Here is a 19,767-nt window from a genome sequence, read left to right on the forward strand (position 1 = left end):
CAGCAGCGATCATTATTTCTGCTGCCACGTTTCATTTATCTCACACGGTGAAAATACCCCATTTTAAAATGAAATTCAGACCAGCCATCGTCTCATAGACCCAATTAAACGACTGCTTTCAGCCTAAATCAGCACAGACGCAAACAATCATTGCTGCTTCATTTATTGTCCTTTGATGTACTTTAGACCTCTAAACTCACCAAAACAGATTAAGCCCTCTAATGTCTGTCATTTAAAATTAAATCCCCCCACTTGTTCTGCCGCCTCAGTTTAAATGAACTGTCTGGCCTTAGATGGATCTGATTCCCTTTGGTGTAAAAGGCTGATATTACATCCTGAGACAGCAGCACACAGCCTCTGGCCCGCCAGGACAACTTGACAGTGGAGAAAAGCGACTGCCGCCTGCTCACTCAATCATGGTATTTTTAGATTCCTGATGTCTTGCTATCTCTCAAGTGCTCGGGGATTCTAACAAAGGGAGTCCCAATGCTGTAAATAACTCGCCACCACTTAAAGCTGAAATCCGGAGCTTATTTTAACGAAACAATTTTTTATTTTAACCAATCTTTATAGTAGAGTATGTTAATCCCTCTAAATAATAACATTTCTGTAATGTATGCGAGCGTGTCAGTGTAACTGTCCTTTGCGTATCTCTAGAACCCCCCTGATCGATCGATAGAAGAAGAAGTAGAAGACATTTTGATGCACGCTGGTACCCGAGAAAGTGCAGTGCCTGTTGTCAAGTTGTCCAAAATCACAGATCACACCGATATGCCCATACTGTATATACAGTAGGCATACTTGGAGAACTGCTTGTCCAGAACTGACAATCCAACCGATAAGCATTTCCTGATGACATCAGGGTTCTCCATATGTGAATAGTAGGGTCAAGGACAGACAGATACAGGCCATGCAGGGATTACATCTTTGATGAGTGGTAGATGTTTGGTCTTCCCCTTTGCTAAGAGTCGCTACGCTTCTGTGTAGCGACTCTGAGACTCTGAGTCTCGAGAGATCATGGGGGTAGAGAAACCACCATTAGAACACAGAGGGTTCCTAGTGGAGGATTCCCTGTTCGATCCCTGGCTCCCCCAGAGTAAGTGTCGAAGAGTCCTTGAGCAAGACTCTGAACCCCTAGTTGCTCCCGGTGAGCAGGTTGGTGGTGCCTTGCATGGTTGGATAAAGGCGCCATATAAATGCACCATTTCCCATTTATTTACTACTTTACTGCTTTGGGTATTCTTCTACGTGCCTTCTGTGTTTTCATTTTGGGGGAAAAAACAAAACATAATGTTCTATGTAAACTGTCACAATAAGACGCCCTCATGCCCTAAGGGCGAGAAGCGACCATCAGGACGTGCGGAAACAACGACATTATACTGCCAGGTTTATTTATTCATTTATTTCTCTCTGCCAGCATTTTTACAGTTTTATTTTGAAACATTATAGAATAAAATGCTTTGATCCAATCCGGCCATCGATGGTGCACAAAGGCAACAAACACCTCATTGACAACACCTGTTAAGTCTCAGAGAAGCTGGTGAACAGCACCCTCTAGTGGCCAACAGTGGACTCTATTTTGCGTGACAGACAACTGTGTGACAGACTGACAACTGCTTTAGGTTTTTATAGTAGCTTCTCCCTACGGTCGCAATAATTGTGCTCTATATGAGGAATAAACAAATGTAAAAAAAAAATCAAACCTCGGTTCGAAGTGGAGCGGTGAATTTGAGCAGCTGTACCCTATGTGAGTGAGTGAGTGAGTGTAAACTGTGCCTGTGAGTGAGTGGTGAGTGTGCCTGGCCTGCACAAAACAGCGCCCCTCCTTTAACTAGTGTTTTGTGTGTGGCCACTCAAGGTATTGCCAGGCTACGGACACGGCCAGCCAGCCAGCCAGCCACCCACCCACATACCCACGGACATACCTGTTCATTGGGAGCGCTTTCACCGCTCCAAAAAAATCAGCAAACTTGGAGTGAGCTGCGCCTGCCACTCCAAGCCGCTCAGCCCCCAACCGGAGTGACTTGGAGTGTTTGGCTTTTTTCTAACTAGTTTTTCTAACCTGTGTGGATACGCTGGTGTGTTTGCAGTTGAACTGAACGACTGAAACTCTTACCACACTGTTCACACTGGAAAGGTTTTTCTCTTGCGTGGACACTCTGGTGCCTCTTCAGAGTCCCCAACTGTCTGAACCGCCTGTCACACTCTCTACACACAAATGGTTTATCTCCACTGTGGATAAGCTGGTGTCCCTTCAGATAATGTAAATGACTGAAACCCCTGTCACAATGTCTACACACGAATGGTTTTTCTCCAGTGTGGAAACGCTGGTGTCTTGTCAACTGAACTAACAGACCGAAACTCTTGCCACACTGTTCACACATGAAAGGTCTTTCTCCTGTGTGGATACGCTGGTGCGTCTTCAAGTTGTCTAACTGACTGAAGCCCTTGTCACACTGTCTACACACAAAGGGTTTTTCTCCACTGTGGACACGCTGGTGTATCTTCAGACTCGCTAACACATTGAAACCCTTGTCGCACTGTTTACACAAAAAGGGCTTTTCTCCACTGTGGATAGGCAGGTGTCTCTTCAGATCACCTAGAGTAGTGAAACCCTTGTCACACTGTTCACAACGGAAAGGTTTTTCCCCTGTGTGGATACGCTGGTGTGTTTGCAGTGTAGCTAACACACTGAAACTCTTACCACACTGTTCACACTGGAAAGGTTTTTCTCCTGTGTGGATACGCTGGTGTGTTTGCAGTGTAGCTAACACACTGAAACTCTTACCACACTGTTCACACTGGAAAGGTTTTTCTCCTGTGTGGATACGCTGGTGTGTTTGCAGTGTAGCTAACACACTGAAACTCTTACCACACTGTTCACACTGGAAAGGTTTTTCTCCTGTGTGGATACGCTGGTGTGTTTGCAGTGTAGCTAACACACTGAAACTCTTACCACACTGTTCACACTGGAAAGGTTTTTCTCCTGTGTGGATACGCTGGTGTGTTTGCAGTGTAGCTAACACACTGAAACTCTTACCACACTGTTCACACTGGAAAGGTTTTTCTCCTGTGTGGATACGCTGGTGTGTTTGCAGTGTAGCTAACACACTGAAACTCTTACCACACTGTTCACACGGGAAAGGTTTTTCTCCTGTGTGGATACGCTGGTGCCTCATCAGGTTGGATAACCCACTGAAACGCCTGTCACACTGTTTACACACAAAGGGTCTTTCTCCACTGTGGACATGCCGGTGTTTGTTCAGAGAACCTACCGCAGTGAAACCCTTGTCGCACTGTTCACAACGGAAAGGTTTTTCTCCCGTGTGGACACGCTGGTGCATTTTCAGCTTAGATAACCAATTGAAACTCTTAAAACACTGTTTACACCGGAAAGATCTTTCTTTGGTGTTGACGTGCTGGCGTCTCTTCAGAGTCGATACCTCAGTGAGGCTTTTATCACACGTGAGGTTTTCTCTCCTGTCCAAGTCATCAAATGTTTCCTTACTTCTCCTCTTGGCTGAGTTGAAGTCTGCGCAAGATCTTGGTTGGTCTGTGTCTCCTTGTTTCTGGCTGGTCACACAGCTGGTGATTGTCTGACCAGAAGATGAGGGGAGCTGTCCGTTGCTCGTCATTTGACAGAAGAGGTTGTCGTGGCTCTTCTTCATGTCTTCATGGAGGGTGACCCGAGATGTGAAGGCGTATGTATAGGACACCCAGGACAGAACTCTTGGTAGATTGGTTCATGGACACCCTTGCTGCTACTTGGACTGTGGACTGTCCCTTGCAGGCTGAAAAGATTTGATGTTCTCTGTCACTCTCTCTCTCCAGGTCTATCCGACTCTCTGACTCTAAAGCACACTCTGTGCCTGTAAAGACTCTCTCTTGGTCGAACTCAGACTAAATGCTTAAAAACTGCATCACATCTTATTCAGGTTGACCAGAGAGCTGTGGCCTGACGTCACACAACACAAAACGTGACATCATTCCTAATAACACCGATTTGCACATCTGACAGTTGCAATGGTGAACTAGAAAAGATGCAATTGGAAATTGCAAGTGTGGTTGCATATTTATTGCCTGGATGGCCAGAACGTCACCACTCCCCCATAGAACTCAACTACACTAACTACACCAATCAGAATCAGACTTACTCTATATAATGGTGACGTCACAGAGAATGCTGCTTCCTGATTTGCTATGTTGACCGTAATAGTTTTGCTGTCTTCCTGATTGGCTTCTTTTGGTCTTTAAAGACAATTTGAAGTTCATTGGCTCTGTCATTATTTCTCACATACTCGATGGCTGTTTTGAATTGCCAGACTTACGAAAGCAATCATTACGATTGCTTTCGTGAAATGCCCGTTGTACTGTCAACAACAAATCTTCATTCAGATCCCAGTTCGAGTCGGGCATGGCGATTTCGCTGGATCATGGAAGTAGATCTGGACAATTTTCTGCTAGTGGAGGCGAAATGTAATGATGTACTTTCCCTTGAATACGTAGGCCCGGATTGAATCCAGGTACTGGTATTTCATGTAGACCTATACTTGCCATTGCCAAAGTGTTTTCATATTGTCTTGCACGTTTGACAAATTAAGAAAAAGGTCTTTAATGTCACCCGGAACTTCTGGGTTTTCCCATTGAATGACGTCACTCTGTGTTTTTCCAAGGGTTTTGCCATTGGATGACGTCAGTGCGGACGGACGGACGGACGGACGGACGGACGGACGGACGGACGGACGGACGGACGGAGATTTGCCTAATTGTGGGCTCGTTGAAAGCGAGAACACTGTGTTATCTTCATTATTTATATATTATTAAGTTCTCCTCAAAAATGACGTAATTCATCAGTCAAGTTCTCCTCAAAAATGACATAACCTATTACGTAACCTAGTGTAACCTAGTGCAAAGGTAGTACAGTCAAGTTCTCCTCGACAGTATAAAGGCAGTACAGTACAAAAGACAGTATAAAAGATGAGGTGCAACCAAAGGATAGATCCTTATGCCCATACATGGTGTTACATGCTAGCCCACACTGTTTCGTAGGAACAGTATTTCTAGTTTTTAGTTAGATATAACGTATCTCAAAATGCAAGGAATCGATTCCCGATGAAGCCGGTCGATTTGACATAATATGGCCACCAAAACTGTGGGAGGAGTAGAACGGCAAGATAAAGTTTATCTAGGAGGGGGAAGAAAGATGGATGGATAGTGTGGGGATTTAAGGGGAGCAAATGCTAATTTCATGCAAATTTGTCTTAAAGCGCAATATTTTGCACAGATGTAGCCCAGGGCTTGCTCTAATGATTTAGCTAGGGCGACCGAGCCGACGACCTTGGGGGTCGCCACAGCGGCCAAGTCAAGTTGGGCTCCCATTGACTTTCTATACAGGAGGAAAATACCCTTTTCTGGGTATTTAAGTAGGATCTGAGGGGTCTAACTTTGCAAGTATTTGTTTTGCACAAAAAAACATTCCTTGGGCTACAAATGGCCCCAGAAAACAATGGTTTAGTGATGAAAAGTGATGAGTCATCACTTTTCAGAGTTTTGTGGGTGTTTTCTGGAGCTGTGGTGACCCCGAAGGTCGCCGACTCGGGCGCCCTAGCTAAATCATTAGAGCATGCCCTGAGCTACATCTGTGCAAAACAAATGCCTGCAATGGATTCAGCATCATGACAAACCCCTAGTTAGACCCCTCAGATCCTACTTAAATACCCAGACAAAAAAAAAAAATTCTGGGTATTTTCCTCCTGTATAGAAAGTCAATGGGAGCCCAACTTGATTTGGCCGCTGTGGCGACCCCGAAGGTCGCCGACTCGGGCGCCCTAGCTAAATCATTAGAGCAAGCCCTGGACTACATCTGTGCAAAGCTTTGCGCTTTAAGACAAATTTGCACGAAATTAGCATTTGCTCCCCTTAAATCCCCACACTAGGATGGATGGATGGATGGATGTATGGATGGAATAAAGTGCTATAGTCTGGTTGACCTGCAGGGGTACTAAATACTTCAAATAGCCAAAATAGTAAAAAATGGCAAAAGAGTTTAGGGATAAGGGGTAAGACATGGATGAAAATAGGGCCCAATATGTGCAGATTGTAGCTTTAAATGGACAGAACATACTCGCTTTCTCTTTGTCTCTCCAAAACCGCACCAGCTGTTACACAATGAAGCTACATTTCATTACCCACAACAATAGGCATTGAAAACGAATCCCTTCCTGCCATCTTTAATCAGCATATTATATTATGTTCATACGTGAGTGTTTTTCTCCTGCGTGGACACTCTGGTGCCTCTTCAGAGTCCCCGACTGTCTGAACCGCCTGTCACACTCTTTACACACAAATGGTTTATCTCCACTGTGGATAAGCTGGTGTGCCTTCAGAGCATGTAAATGACTGAAACCCCTGTCACAATGTCTACACACGAATGGTTTTTCTCCAGTGTGGACACGCTGGTGCCTTGTCAACTGAACTAACAGACTGAAACTCTTGCCACACTGTTCACACAAGAAAGGTCTTTCTCCTGTGTGGACGAGCTGGTGCGTCTTCAGGTTATATAACTGACTGAAGCCCTTGTCACACTGTCTACACACAAAGGGTTTTTCTCCACTGTGGACACGCTGGTGTATCTTCAGACTCGCTAACACATTGAAACCCTTGTCGCACTGTTTACACACAAATGGTTTTTCTCCTGTGTGGATACGCAGGTGCTTCTTCAGAGAACCTGGCTCATTGAAACCCTTGTCACACTGTTTACAACGGAAAGGTTTTTCCCCTGTGTGGATACGCTGGTGTGTTTGGAGTGTAGCTAACCGACTGAAACTCTTACCACACTGTTCACACTGGAAAGGTTTTTCTCCTGTGTGGATACGCTGGTGCCTCATCAGGTTGGATAACCCACTGAAACGCCTGTCACACTGTTTACACACAAAGGGTCTTTCTCCACTGTGGACATGCCGGTGTTTGTTCAGAGAACCTACCGCAGTGAAACCCTTGTCGCACTGTTCACAACAGAAAGGTTTTTCTCCCGTGTGGACACGCTGGTGCGTTTTCAGCTTAGATAACCAATCGAAACTCTTAAAACACTGTTTACACCGGAAAGATCTTTCTTTGGCGTTGACGTGCTGGTGTCTCTTCAGAGTCGATACCTCAGTGAGGCTTTTATCACGCGTGAGGTTTTCTCTCCTGTCCAAGTCATCAAATGTTTCCTTACTTCTCCTCCTGGCTGAGTTGAAGTCCGCGCAAGATCTTGGTTGGTCTGTGTCTCCTTGTTTCTGGCTGGTCACACAGCTGGTGGTTGTCTGACCAGAAGATGAGGGGAGCTGTCCGTTGCTCTTCTTGTGGCTCTTCTTCATGTCTTCATGAAGGGTGACCCGAGATGTGAAGGCGTATGTAGGACACTCAGAACAGAACTCTTAGTAGATTGGTTCATGGACACCCTTGCTGCTACTTGGACTGTGGACTGTCCCTTGCAGGCTGAAAATATTTTCCCAGTCTATGTCTCTATGTATCCGACTCTCTGACTCTAAAGCACACTCTCTGCCTGTAAAGACTCTCTCTTGGTCGAACTCAGACTAAATGTGATGTTTAAGAACTGCGTCACATCTTATTCAGGTTGACCAGAGAGCTGTGGCCTGACGTCACACAACACAAAACGTGACATCATTCCTAATAACACCGATTTGCACATCTGACAGTTGCAATGGTGAACAAGAAAAGATGCAATTGGGAAATTGCAAGTGTGGTTGCATATTTATTGCCTGGATGGCCAGAACGTCACCACTCCCCCATAAACCCCCATAGAACTCAACAACACTAACTACACCAATCAGAATCAGACTTACTCTATACCAGTAAGACTCCCTAATCGGGAGATAAGCGACCGTTGGTCGCTTATCTCCACAAATATCACAGCCTCCACCTCTCACGTCATACGGGCAGCCATAGTTACACCTGGAATGTTGAATCTCCATATATGGAGATAACCTACCCATCACACAAAGTCTGACCTCACCAGCCCATACCTGGGCATGGACGACTTATATCTCCATATACGGAGATGGCCATATATGGAGATACGATGACATCACAGAGTCCACAGCTGATGATGTGGCGTGATGTCATACAATACACAAACAAGCCCTATATAAAGGGGCAATTCTCACCAGGGAAGAGAGCATTCCCCACTAGCTGAGTATCTTAACTCATTAACTGCCAAAAACGTGAATCCCTTAAAAATCCCGTTGTACCACCCTGCCACGCCCGTGAATCCCGTGAATAAAAAAAAAAAAAAAATCTTTTTTTTTTTTTTTTTTTTTTTTTTTTTTCAAAATTTTTTTTTTGGACCCCAAAAACGTTAGTAGGCATGATAGCGATCGCGAAATTGCTTGTTTAACCCCCATACAACCCCCATACAACTCAGGTAGCAGACCTCCAAGCTCACAACAGTGTAAAACATAATGGCTGCTATCTCATGAATGCCTGAACGGATTTCCATTCAGATTTTTTTGTTTGAAAGCTGTGAGCAATGTGGACACACGTGGTGCATTATCTAGGCATGGGTGTGCATGATCCGTGCACTATGAATTACATGGAAGTCTATGGAGACGAATGGCAGTTAAAGAGTACGAAGGTATTGTTAAATGGCAGCATATGAGTTAAGATGGTTGGATGTGATGATAAGCCACAAATAGGCCAAAAGTTTGTTTTACCAATTATCAAGACATACGGGCAGTTGACAGTTTGCCATTGTTACTCATTGAAGTTGAATCTCCATCTGAATCCCTTTTATGCCCATATATGGAGATCCCTGCTCTGAGTATCTGACATCACTAATCCCTTTTATGCCCATATATGGAGATCCCTGCTCTGAGTATCTGACATCACTAATCCCTTTTATGCCCATATACAGTATGGAGATCCCTAACAGAATCCATTTTATGCCCATATATGGAGATACCTGCTCTGAGTATCTGACATCACTGTGATGTCACCTGTTTATGCCTAAATATGGAGATCCCTGCTCTGAGTATCTGACATCACTGCGATCTCACCTGTGATGTCACAGTGACACATCACCTCAGTATCTGTGATGTCACAGTGACACGTATACATTGAGCAGGGCAAAGGTGTGACGTGTGTGACGGACGGACGGACGGACGGCCGGCCGGTGGAGGTTTTCATACTAAACTGCGACCTTACGGTCGCAATAATGGTGACGTCACCAAGAATGCTGCTTCCTGATTCGCTATGTTGACCGTCATAGTTTTGCTGCTTCCTGATTGGCTTCTTTTGTTCTTTAAAGACAATTTGAAGTTCATTGGCTCTGTCATTATTTCTCACATACTTGAGCTGTTTTGAATTGCCAGACATAATGATTGCTTTCGTGAAATGCCCGTTGTGCTGTCAACAACAAATCTTCATTCAGATCCCAGTTCGAGTCGGGCATGGCGATTTCGCTGGATCTTGGAAGTAGATCTGGACAATTTTCTGCTAGTGGAGGCGAAATGTAATGATGTACTACTTTCCCTTGAATACGTAGGCCCGGATTGAATCCAGGTACTGGTATTTCATGTAGACCTATACTTGCCATTGCCAAAGTGTTGTCATATTGTCTTGCACGTTTGACAAATTAAGAAAAAGGTCTTCTGGGTTTTCCCATTGAATGACGTCACTCTGTGTTTTTCCAAGGGTTTTCCCATTGAATGACGTCACTCTGTGTTTTTCCAAGGGTTTTCCCATTGGATGACGTCAGTGCAGACGGACAGACAGACAGACAGACAGACAGACAGACAGACAGACAGAGATTTGAGAACACTATGTTATATTCATTATTTATTATATATTAAGTTCTCCTCAAAAAATGACTTAATTTATCAGTCAAGTTCTCCTAAAAGATGACATAACCTATTACGTAACCTATTCTCCTCGACAGCATAAAGGCAGTACAGTACAAAAGACAATATAAAAGATGAGGTGCAACCAAAGGGTAGATATTTATGCCCATACATGGTGTTACATGCTAGCCCACACTGTTTCGTAGGAACAGTATTTCTAGTTTTTAGTTAGATATAACGTATATATCTCAAAATGCAAGGAATCGATTCCCGATGAAGCCGGACGGTCGATTTGACATTTGGCCACCAAAACTGTGGGAGGAGTAGAACGGCAAAATAAAGTTGATCTAGGAGGGGGAAGAAAGAAAGATGGATGGATGGATGGATGGAATAAAGTGCTATAGTCTGGTTGACCTGGGTACTAAATACTTCAAATAGCCAAAATAGTAAAAAATGGCAAAAGAGTTTAGGGATAAGGGGTAAGGCATGGATGAAAATAGGGCCCAATATGTACGGATTGTAGCTTTAAATGGACAGAACATACTCGCTTTCTCTTTTGTCTCTACAAAACCGCACCAGCTGTTACACAATGAAGTTACATTTCATTACCCACAACAATAGGCATTGAAAACGAATCCCTTCCTGCCATCTTTAATCAGCATTATTATATTATGTTCACACGTGAGTGTTTTGTACTTGTTTACATTTGTATGCTCAGTCGTACATAATTTGCATGCATATTATGCTCTGTCAGTGGAGTGTGCAAATCTGTTTATATTTGGAAGCTATAATTCTCTCTCTATGTGTCCAAGGATTACAGATGAAAAATAGCTAATTTGCCGTCTGGCACGTTCACCTTGATGTGGAGAACTGAAATGTTGATTAATGTGCACCATCTCTGGTAAATTAATAAATAAATTCAAGCGAGAGATGGAGGGAAAGCGAGTGTGACAAGGGACTGGCCAGAGGCTGCATGGATGACTCATAGATAGCTGAGCTCTCGTCGAGGACAAACAGAGAATATTTATTTACAGAAGAACTGAAAACAAACTACTTGCTGTGCCCATCTAGGATTGATATAAAAACAAATGATTTGTCTTTTTCAGGGTCCCCTATACTTACCAGTGTGGCATCGCCACAACAAGCAAGACAAAATTGATTGACCAGCTTTGATCTAACGCAGGGGTCTTCAACAGGGGGGTCCGGGACCCCTAGGGGGTCCTTAGAGTTACTACAGGGGGAGCTCCTTTGTGTGATAGGATCATGTTTTTTACATTATTCACTTGAACGCTAGCATCCCTATTCTTAGTGGAACATTAGCCAAAAAATAGCAGATCGGCTATTTTTTGGCCCAGAGGTTTGGTGTAGAGGTAAAAGAAGAGCAGACTAGTAGGTAATGACAGTTCAAGTGGTTGAATATATTAATCCAACAGATGATAGTGCTGTCAAACAAGTCTAAGCTGTATAAGAAATCCATGAACATTTTAAATCTGCAACACAATTTTTTACGTTATGTATTGGGGGGTCCCTGCTTCATCTCTCTCTCTCAACTAAGGGGTCCTTGGCCTGAAAACGTTGAAGACCCCTGATCTAACGCCACTCAGACACACAGTAGATGCACTGCTGCACCGGGTACATCCCAATTCAGGCCAGTGCTTGATATAAGTTATAAGACATAATATAAGTAGATGTTTATTTGGCCGCCGAACCTGAAAAGGTTTTGCAAGAGAAGATTTGTGTTGTTAAAAAGGTTCAAAATGATTCCAAATGGTTCACAATTTGACAAGATCTTTCACATTTTCAAAGATAGCAGATGTACACGGCACGCTCGCAGCTTGTGAGCTTGCAGATCGTTTATTTTTAATAGCCTAATTATGCAATTGGGTTCAAATGTTGGATATAGGGATTTTTAGTGTGTTTGACACCATTGTACGACGTTGAATATATTAATGACTGCCTTGCATCTAGCACCAATCCACACCCCACTATAGAGGGAAGGGAGTCCCAGCAGGTCAGTCAAAGGTCCTCACTCACTCCTAACTTTTGAGATTGGTTGATGGTTATGGAAAAGTTTTTACTTTAGTCAGATACAAATAAATGCATATATGGTTAGACACACACATGCACGCACGGCAGAGACGTGCAGAGAATGTTAGAGGGGCAGGGGCTGACATTTCTAAAAGGGCACTATTTTCGATGCTTGATTGCGACCGAAGGTCGCATATACTCTGAAGAACCGTGTCACTTGAGTGTCCTTCCTTCCTTCCGTATCCTCGTGACCGTCCGTATCCTCTGTGATGTCAGTGTGATGTCAGCGAGTTGTGACATCACTTCCTGTACAGGGCGGCTACACGAAATGTGGATAACACTATATATGGAGATAGTCCAGTCCATCATGTCATATGGGACTACCGTCATAGAAAGTAGCCATTGTTAGGCCGGAGTCATTGGCTGTCTAAACATGGAGATGTGGATAACACTATATATGGAGATAGTCTAGTCCAATATGTCATATGGGACTACCGATAGACAGTAGCCATTGTTAATCCGGAGTCAATGGCTGACTGTCTGTACAGGAAGTGATGTCACATGACATACTTTTTATGCCCATATATGAGTCCTAACATGGAGATGTGGATAACACTATATATGGAGATAGTCTAGTCCAATATGTCATATGGAACTACCGTCATAGACAGTAGCTATTGTTAGGTCGGAGTCAATGGCTGTCTGTCTGACTGTCTGTACAGGAAGTGATGTCACATGACATACTTTTTATGCCCATATATGAGTCCTTCTGTACCACATCTCCATGTTTAGGCAAACTCCACACAGAAAGGCCCTATCGCCAACCCAACCTAGGGTGTGAGCGATAGGGCCTTTCTGTGTGGAGTTTGCATGTTCTCCCCGTGTCTCCTAGGGTTGATACCCTCACAAAAACATGAACAAACTCCCCCCAGAATGACAACAACTAGAATCGTCAGAGAAACGCTGTGGTTGGCCAGATGGTCAAGAATTGGTGCGACCTCGCCCTTTAGGGCGAGGTCATTTGGACCTATACATGGAGAAATGGAGCAAACCTGTTTGGCCTAAACATGGAGATGTGGTACAGAATGACTCATATATGGGCATAAAAAGTATGTCATGCGACATCACTTCCTGTACAGACAGTCAGACAGACAGCCATTGACTCCGGCCTAACAATGGCTACTGTCTATGACGGTAGTCCCATATGACATGATGGACTGGACTATCTTCATATATAGTGTTCTCCACATCTCCATGTTTAGGCCCTATCGCTCACACCCTAGGTGGGGTTGGCGATAGGGCCTTTCTGTGTGGAGTTTGCATGTTCTCCCCGTGTCTCCTAGGGTTGATACCCTCACAAAAACATGAACAAACTCCCCCCAGAATGATAACAACTAGAATCGTCAGAGAAACGATGTGGTTGGCCAGATAGTCAAGAATTGGCGCGACCTCGCCCTTTAGGGCGAGGTCGCATGTCACCCTGAGGTCGCATTCCACCCTCAGGTGTCTTACTAGTACAACACTGAACTAACCAACTAAGTCAATTCTCTTGAATGCTGCCTTCAGGTATGGCATCGAAAGAGGGCATTTGCATTTCTTTCACCGTAGTAAAAACTGCATTCATGGTCTGGATAGCGTGATTCAAAACAGCTGCGCAGTTCGGCCAGTGGAGACGCCCCTCTCGTTCCGTTTGCCTCTGATTGGCCTAAGCCCGTGGCGGCACCCGGGTGGGGACGCTGTCATCTCTGTCAGGCGCGTATCGCTTTACTTTAACAATAACCCGACACGTTATAAGTTATCTTGAGAGTTGAGTATGACAGTAGTTCGGGTTTAATGTTAAAGTAAAGGCGAATTCGAATAAGCTTTAAGGAAATGCTGAGTATGAACGTTAATTCACATTTTATGGTTTCCTAAATTGTTTCCTACAGCCCATGTTTTACAAATGTATTACATTTTTGGCTGTTGTAAATAAACAGTTATGTCTGCATTTTCTAATTAAGTTATGTCTGCATTTTCTAGTAGTGAACAAAACAAGACAGTATATTTTTATCTTTTCAAAGTGTGTTGTGAGCCGTTTTCACTAATTCTAATTTATCTTTTGTACCATGCCAACCCGTTAAAAAAACACCCAGCACAGAAGATAAATAAAATGAGGCCTTTCACAGTACAAGTGTCAAGTTTATTTTGAGCACAGCACAAAAGTGTCAAGTGCAGGCTTTAACAGTTTTTTTTTGTATATATTCGTGTGTGTTGTTAAGAGGGGCGTCTCTATAGAGTATAGGGGCGTCTCCACTGGCCGAACTGCGCCGCTGTTTTGAATCACGCGTCTGGATAGGGCACTTTTTACCAACAGGTAAAATGGCAGGGGCTCGATCAAGCCTCCTTTGATGTCTATGTGTGCACGTGGCGCGCGCGCGCGCACACACACACACACACACACACACACACACACACACACACACACACACACACACACACACACACACACACGCTCCCTTGACCCTCCAAACCGCTCATCTTTCACAGCCCCTCCTATCTACGGTGTATCTCTGCCAAGGTCAGCCGCTGTATTGAGACTGAAATATTGTTATAATCCACTATAATGCTCTTTGACCCAACAGTATTGCATTCTGTGTGGTGTTATTTGTTTATTTACCGGAAACTCTCACCAACAGTTCCACATCCTTGTGTTAAAGCTATAGACTGTAGAAAAATATGGACGGTGCGACGCCATTGCTTTCTATGCAGCGAAAATGAGTTTTTTTTTGTCCCTTGTTTGAAAGGTACCCATGAAGGTACCCCAGGAATCATAAGGAATGCTATTGGCTGCCAACGGTCACGTGGAACCGCAGGGATACATGGGAGAATGTGGTCAGAGCCAAAACGCATATCATGGTGATTGAAAGGGAGTTTTTCACTAGCGACAGGAACCATAAAGTATTTATGACAACGTTTATTAAGGTTAGAAAATAAAAGGGGAAAACGAATGGGGTCCAATGTAGACAAATTCTTTTTGGTACCTCGCGGGGGGAAAACAGCGCAACTAGCGGCCAAACATAGGAAGTTTTAGTTCCGTATTGGATTTGTTTTAAATCGGCGGAACTATGCCTCTGGTCAAAGCACTCAAAATACAGTAATATTATGTGTGCTTAAAAAACGAACACACATTAGGCTTAAAAGTCTCAAATGCCTTTTTCTCTATCAATCACCCCATGGAGACTTGAATTCGTGGATATGTTTTGTTTTCGTCGCATTCCTAATATCGAGGAGAGTCTTTGTGTCTCCATAGGGAACAACCTAGGCTCTATTTGGGAACCACTGCTGGTCATCAAATGATTGGCTTAGGAATGCATGAAAAATATCCATGAATTCAAGACTCCATGAGTTCCAAATGTCTTGGGTCCCTTTAATAACGTTAATTTCTGAATTTTATGGTGTTTACATTTGCGATTGCAATAGCATTTTATGTACATTTAACTATCTAAACATGTCAGCCCTGTCGACCTTGTTTAGCTTAGCCACTGACAGGTTAATGGACACTTTTAGTTAATGGTCCATTAGCTGTCTGCCCTGACTCTTGAATCTTTGTCTGGCTAATTCCCAGATTATGGGATCTCTGTTTACTTGACCAATTACCGTGTCATTGACTAGGGTTCACGCCCTTTATGTGTAAGTCCCTCTGCAAAAGAAGCCTTGGGAACCAATGGCTCCTGAGCCATACGTCCCATAGGTCAGGAACTGATCTCCTGTTTTCATAGCGTAAGGCAGCTTGATGTACAAGTACACCCCCTGGACATGACACTAGTACTGTATATGACACAGGACTTACTGTACTCCCGAGCCAACCCTTGGTGCCGTATGCTAAGGGTACAATTTTTATAGTCTTTGGTAGTTTGTAGTACTCAGCCAGGGCGGACAACCAGACTCAGGGCGGACAGTCCACAAGTCTACTGAGCTGGAGATACAGCAAGAGTGTCTGCTAAATATCTGAATTGTAGATGTAAAAGTCTTTGTCTGTTTCTGTGTGGATTCTTGGAAGATTGGCAACCTGTTGAAATGGAAGCTACTGTGATGGGGTTCGATAAACAATAATAAGCCTGTGGCAAATATCAAACAAGCTCTGTCGACTTGCTTTCCTGAGGTTCCTGAGGTTTAGCTTAGTCCAGTGAAGGTTTGAGTAACAAATGTTACTAGAAAAAGTTTTCTAATTAAAAAATGTTATTATATAACACTGAAAATGACAACCACACACTCAACAACTATCATAACCATGCAGAGAGTGAATCAAAAACTCTACAAACTGTTCTGTCTCTTTGAACAGTTGTATCGCTCTTGTCGCGATTCCTCTCAACACAGCACATTGCCAGGACCAAGGACTACTGCAGGCTTACGAGCCTTATGCCAGCTTTGATTACGAGAGCACCTTGATTCCTGTTGTTGTCTGATAGTGTGCGGCTGGCACACTGTGTGCCGCGGTGTAAAGCGATTCCATGGTTAAGAGGTGGCCTTGATCCTGTTCAACCGCGCTCCCTAATGAATAGCAGCACAGACACGTGTCTGTTCCTCTCTGTTATTAAAGCACTACTTGGCAATATGGTACTGACAGCAAGCAGTGAGTCAGCATGCAGAGCTCACTGTCCTTCACCCAGGGAGAGGCTGAGAGCATGCATTCAGAAAAGGAAAGAAAAAACAAGAGATCAGTAAACAGGTCACTGAAGGAGCACATCTCAGTCAGAAATCTGCATTCCAGCAAACTCTCTCTCTCTCTCTCTCTCTCTCTCTCTCTAGCAGGCATGTGCACACATAGACATCCGTCTGTAAAAAGTACCCTCTCCAGACCATGAATGCAGTTTTTACTATGGTGAAAGAAATGCAAATGCCCTCTTTCCATGCCATACCTGAAGGCAGCGTTCAAGAGAATTGCCTTGTCCAAACTCTCCTGAACTTGAATGCAGCGTCTTATGCTGAAAGAATTGCCCTCACTGTGTAGAAATTGCCCTCACTGTGTACATCATACTTGATACCTCCAGTAGTGTGGTATCAAGTACTGAAAATAGCCGACCTCAACCCTCTCCAGACCATGAATGCAGTTTTTACTATGGTGAAAGAAATGCAAATGCCCTCTTTCCATGCCATACCTGAAGGCAGCGTTCAAGAGAATTGCCTTGTCCAAACTCTCCTGAACTTGAATGCAGCGTCTTATGCTGAAAGAATTGCCCTCACTGTGTAGAAATTGCCCTCACTGTGTACATCATACTTGATACCTCCAGTAGTGTGGTATCAAGTACTGAAAATAGCCGACCTCCAAGCTTACAACACGTCGCGCTGCGACGCGTTGTGAGCTTGGAGGTCTGCTATTTTTAATATTTTTCTCCAAAAGGCCCTTTTAGACATTTCAGCCCCTGCCTCTCTAACATTCTCTGCACGTCCCTGCTCTCTAGTTCTCTCTAAGCTGAGTTGGTGTGTGACCAGACAGTGCAAATCACTCCAGTTCACTCCACACGTAACCAGGCAACTGGAGAACAATAACGTAACACAAGGCAGGGAGCTGTAGTATGTTCAGTCCATCATAATGCTTAATTTATAGTCCATTGTACGACGGCTCACGATGCAGATTCATGACGCGTAGATTGGCTATTTTTTGACACGGGAATCCGTTGTACAGCAAGTATAAACAGTTGCTCTAAATACAGACAAAGGCCGTTTCAATCACATGCAGATAAAACGTAATCTACTGTAGGATGAAGAAGGCTGTATTAATCTGAACGATTTATATCATCATTATGTATCACCAGACTTGAATGTGTACCTCATGCCATCGTCTTGCTCTTCGATCTTAGTTTAATAAACACAGAGAAGGTGGATGAGCAGACAGATTGAATCTGATTGCAGGAAAACACACACATCCTAATGTCCTTATAATAGCATTAGCTTCTCACTCCATCATCTAGGAGTACATCTTGGTTTGCCCATCATCATTTACAGTAGGGTTTCATAGGTGTCAGCAAACAGCCCAGCCAATCACAAGCGGGACGCACAACAGGATAAGGAACATACCAAGTACACTGTGGGACAGGGGGAGGGGTCACACGTCAGGGTGCTAGGATTTAGAACGGGTACACATTATTGTGTATCATTATTTTATGCTTTAACTAATGAAAAATAGCAGATATACAAACTCACAGCGCGGCACCGAGTGCCGCGCTGTGAGCTTGTAGATCTGCTATTTTTGAAAAATCGTGAAAAGGGTTAGGGTTAGGTTTTTTTTTTTACCCGATTCTATAAGTGTCTTTTGAATCCTTCTAAGGTTTTTTGAAAAACCTATGTTTCTATGTCAACAATCTGGCAAGCCATCGTCAAAGAAAAGGACCTTTTCACTTAAATGCGGCTCAGTTAGCCTGTTCTTGAGAGACTACAATGTCAGTGGTTCTCAAACCTTTTCATGTGAAGGACCCCCAAACTGATATGTATTTAGCCACGGACCCGCATCTCAAAATATCTAGTTCCAGGGACCCCCCAGAAGCAAAATTTGAGTTACAAACGTTCGCTTTGAAAATACATATATTCAAAGATTTGCACCCATTTTCACGACTTTTTCCAAAAATAGCAGATCTACAAGCTCGCAGCGCGACACTCGGTGCCGCGCTGTGAGCTTGTATATCTGCTATTTTTCACTGGTTAAAGCATTCAATAATTCTAGGCCTAAATGGGTTAATGAAAGTCTTTGTGTTGATTATATTACAGTACATACTAATGGTTGAAATTTGAAAGGTTTGTGCAGCACTATTGTGGATTTTGTGTGAAGCACTATTTGGATCTCATGATACTGTAGGCTAGCACAAAATATTGCGCCTTATAAAAGATGACTTTATTGTGTTTGTGTTAAAGTGAAACAAGATCCATTCCATACTGGAACAGTTACCGATGTTCCTCTTAATTAACAACATGAACCCTAGTCTCCCTATTCTGGGCATAGAGGGAAAAATCAAAGCGGACAAGTGTAGACCCCTGTAACAGAGTATAGGGGTTTTGCCTGAATTCTAGGAGGAGAAAAATTGGTAAAAACTGGGAAAGGGGATATTTGCTGGTCCCCAGGGGAGGGGAAATGTATTCCAATTCCCAGATGGCCCCCTGCATTCTGTGTATCCAGAGCTCACTCCATTGTTGCTGGACAATCTCTGCCAGTCTACGTAAAACACACAACTAATGACTAATGAGACTCTTGCCCACACTACGACTTTCGTTTTGTGTTTTTTTATCATCTGTTCTTGTGCTTTTATGACTGCTGTACTGTAACTGCCATGGTGACAGAATGTCCCTCATGGGAACCATAAAGATCGATCGTTCTGCCCTGCCTATTAACTCATCTGGAGCACACACCGTCCCAGACCGAACTTCCACATTGTGACGAAAACGTGGCAAAAATGTTGCTCGTGGTGTGTCAGGGTCGTAAATGGGATTGTGATCCGATGCAGGGCGTTCTTGCATTGTCCGGTTGGTGCTGCTATGGTAGAGGAAACCCGCCTGGATCCCAAAAACCTCACTCACTTTCTTTAGCTCACTAAAGAAAGGTGGGGTTCCCCTTTGATAGAGCAGTAGATGTTTGGTTTCCCTTCTGGGGAGACCAATCCAGGTCACCTGGAGTGTCAGTGGCAGGTGATCATGTGGTGGTGGTTGTATAATGGACTGTAGTCCATTATACAACCACCACCAGCACATTAAAATGAAAGGGAAGGTCATTGTTTGTGTCGACAGAAACTGCTACTTTACAGGAAAATGACTGCAGCAAGTTTCATGGGAGGGAACTCCATTACATTCTGCTTATCAATTTCATTAAAAATCTAATGTGACAGTTTCATTAAAATGGTGGAGATATTATCAGCTCCCTTTGAATTTACAA

This window comes from Nannobrachium achirus (genome assembly GCF_963921795.1).
Source record: "Nannobrachium achirus genome assembly, chromosome: 10".
Lineage (NCBI taxonomy): Eukaryota > Metazoa > Chordata > Actinopteri > Myctophiformes > Myctophidae > Nannobrachium > Nannobrachium achirus.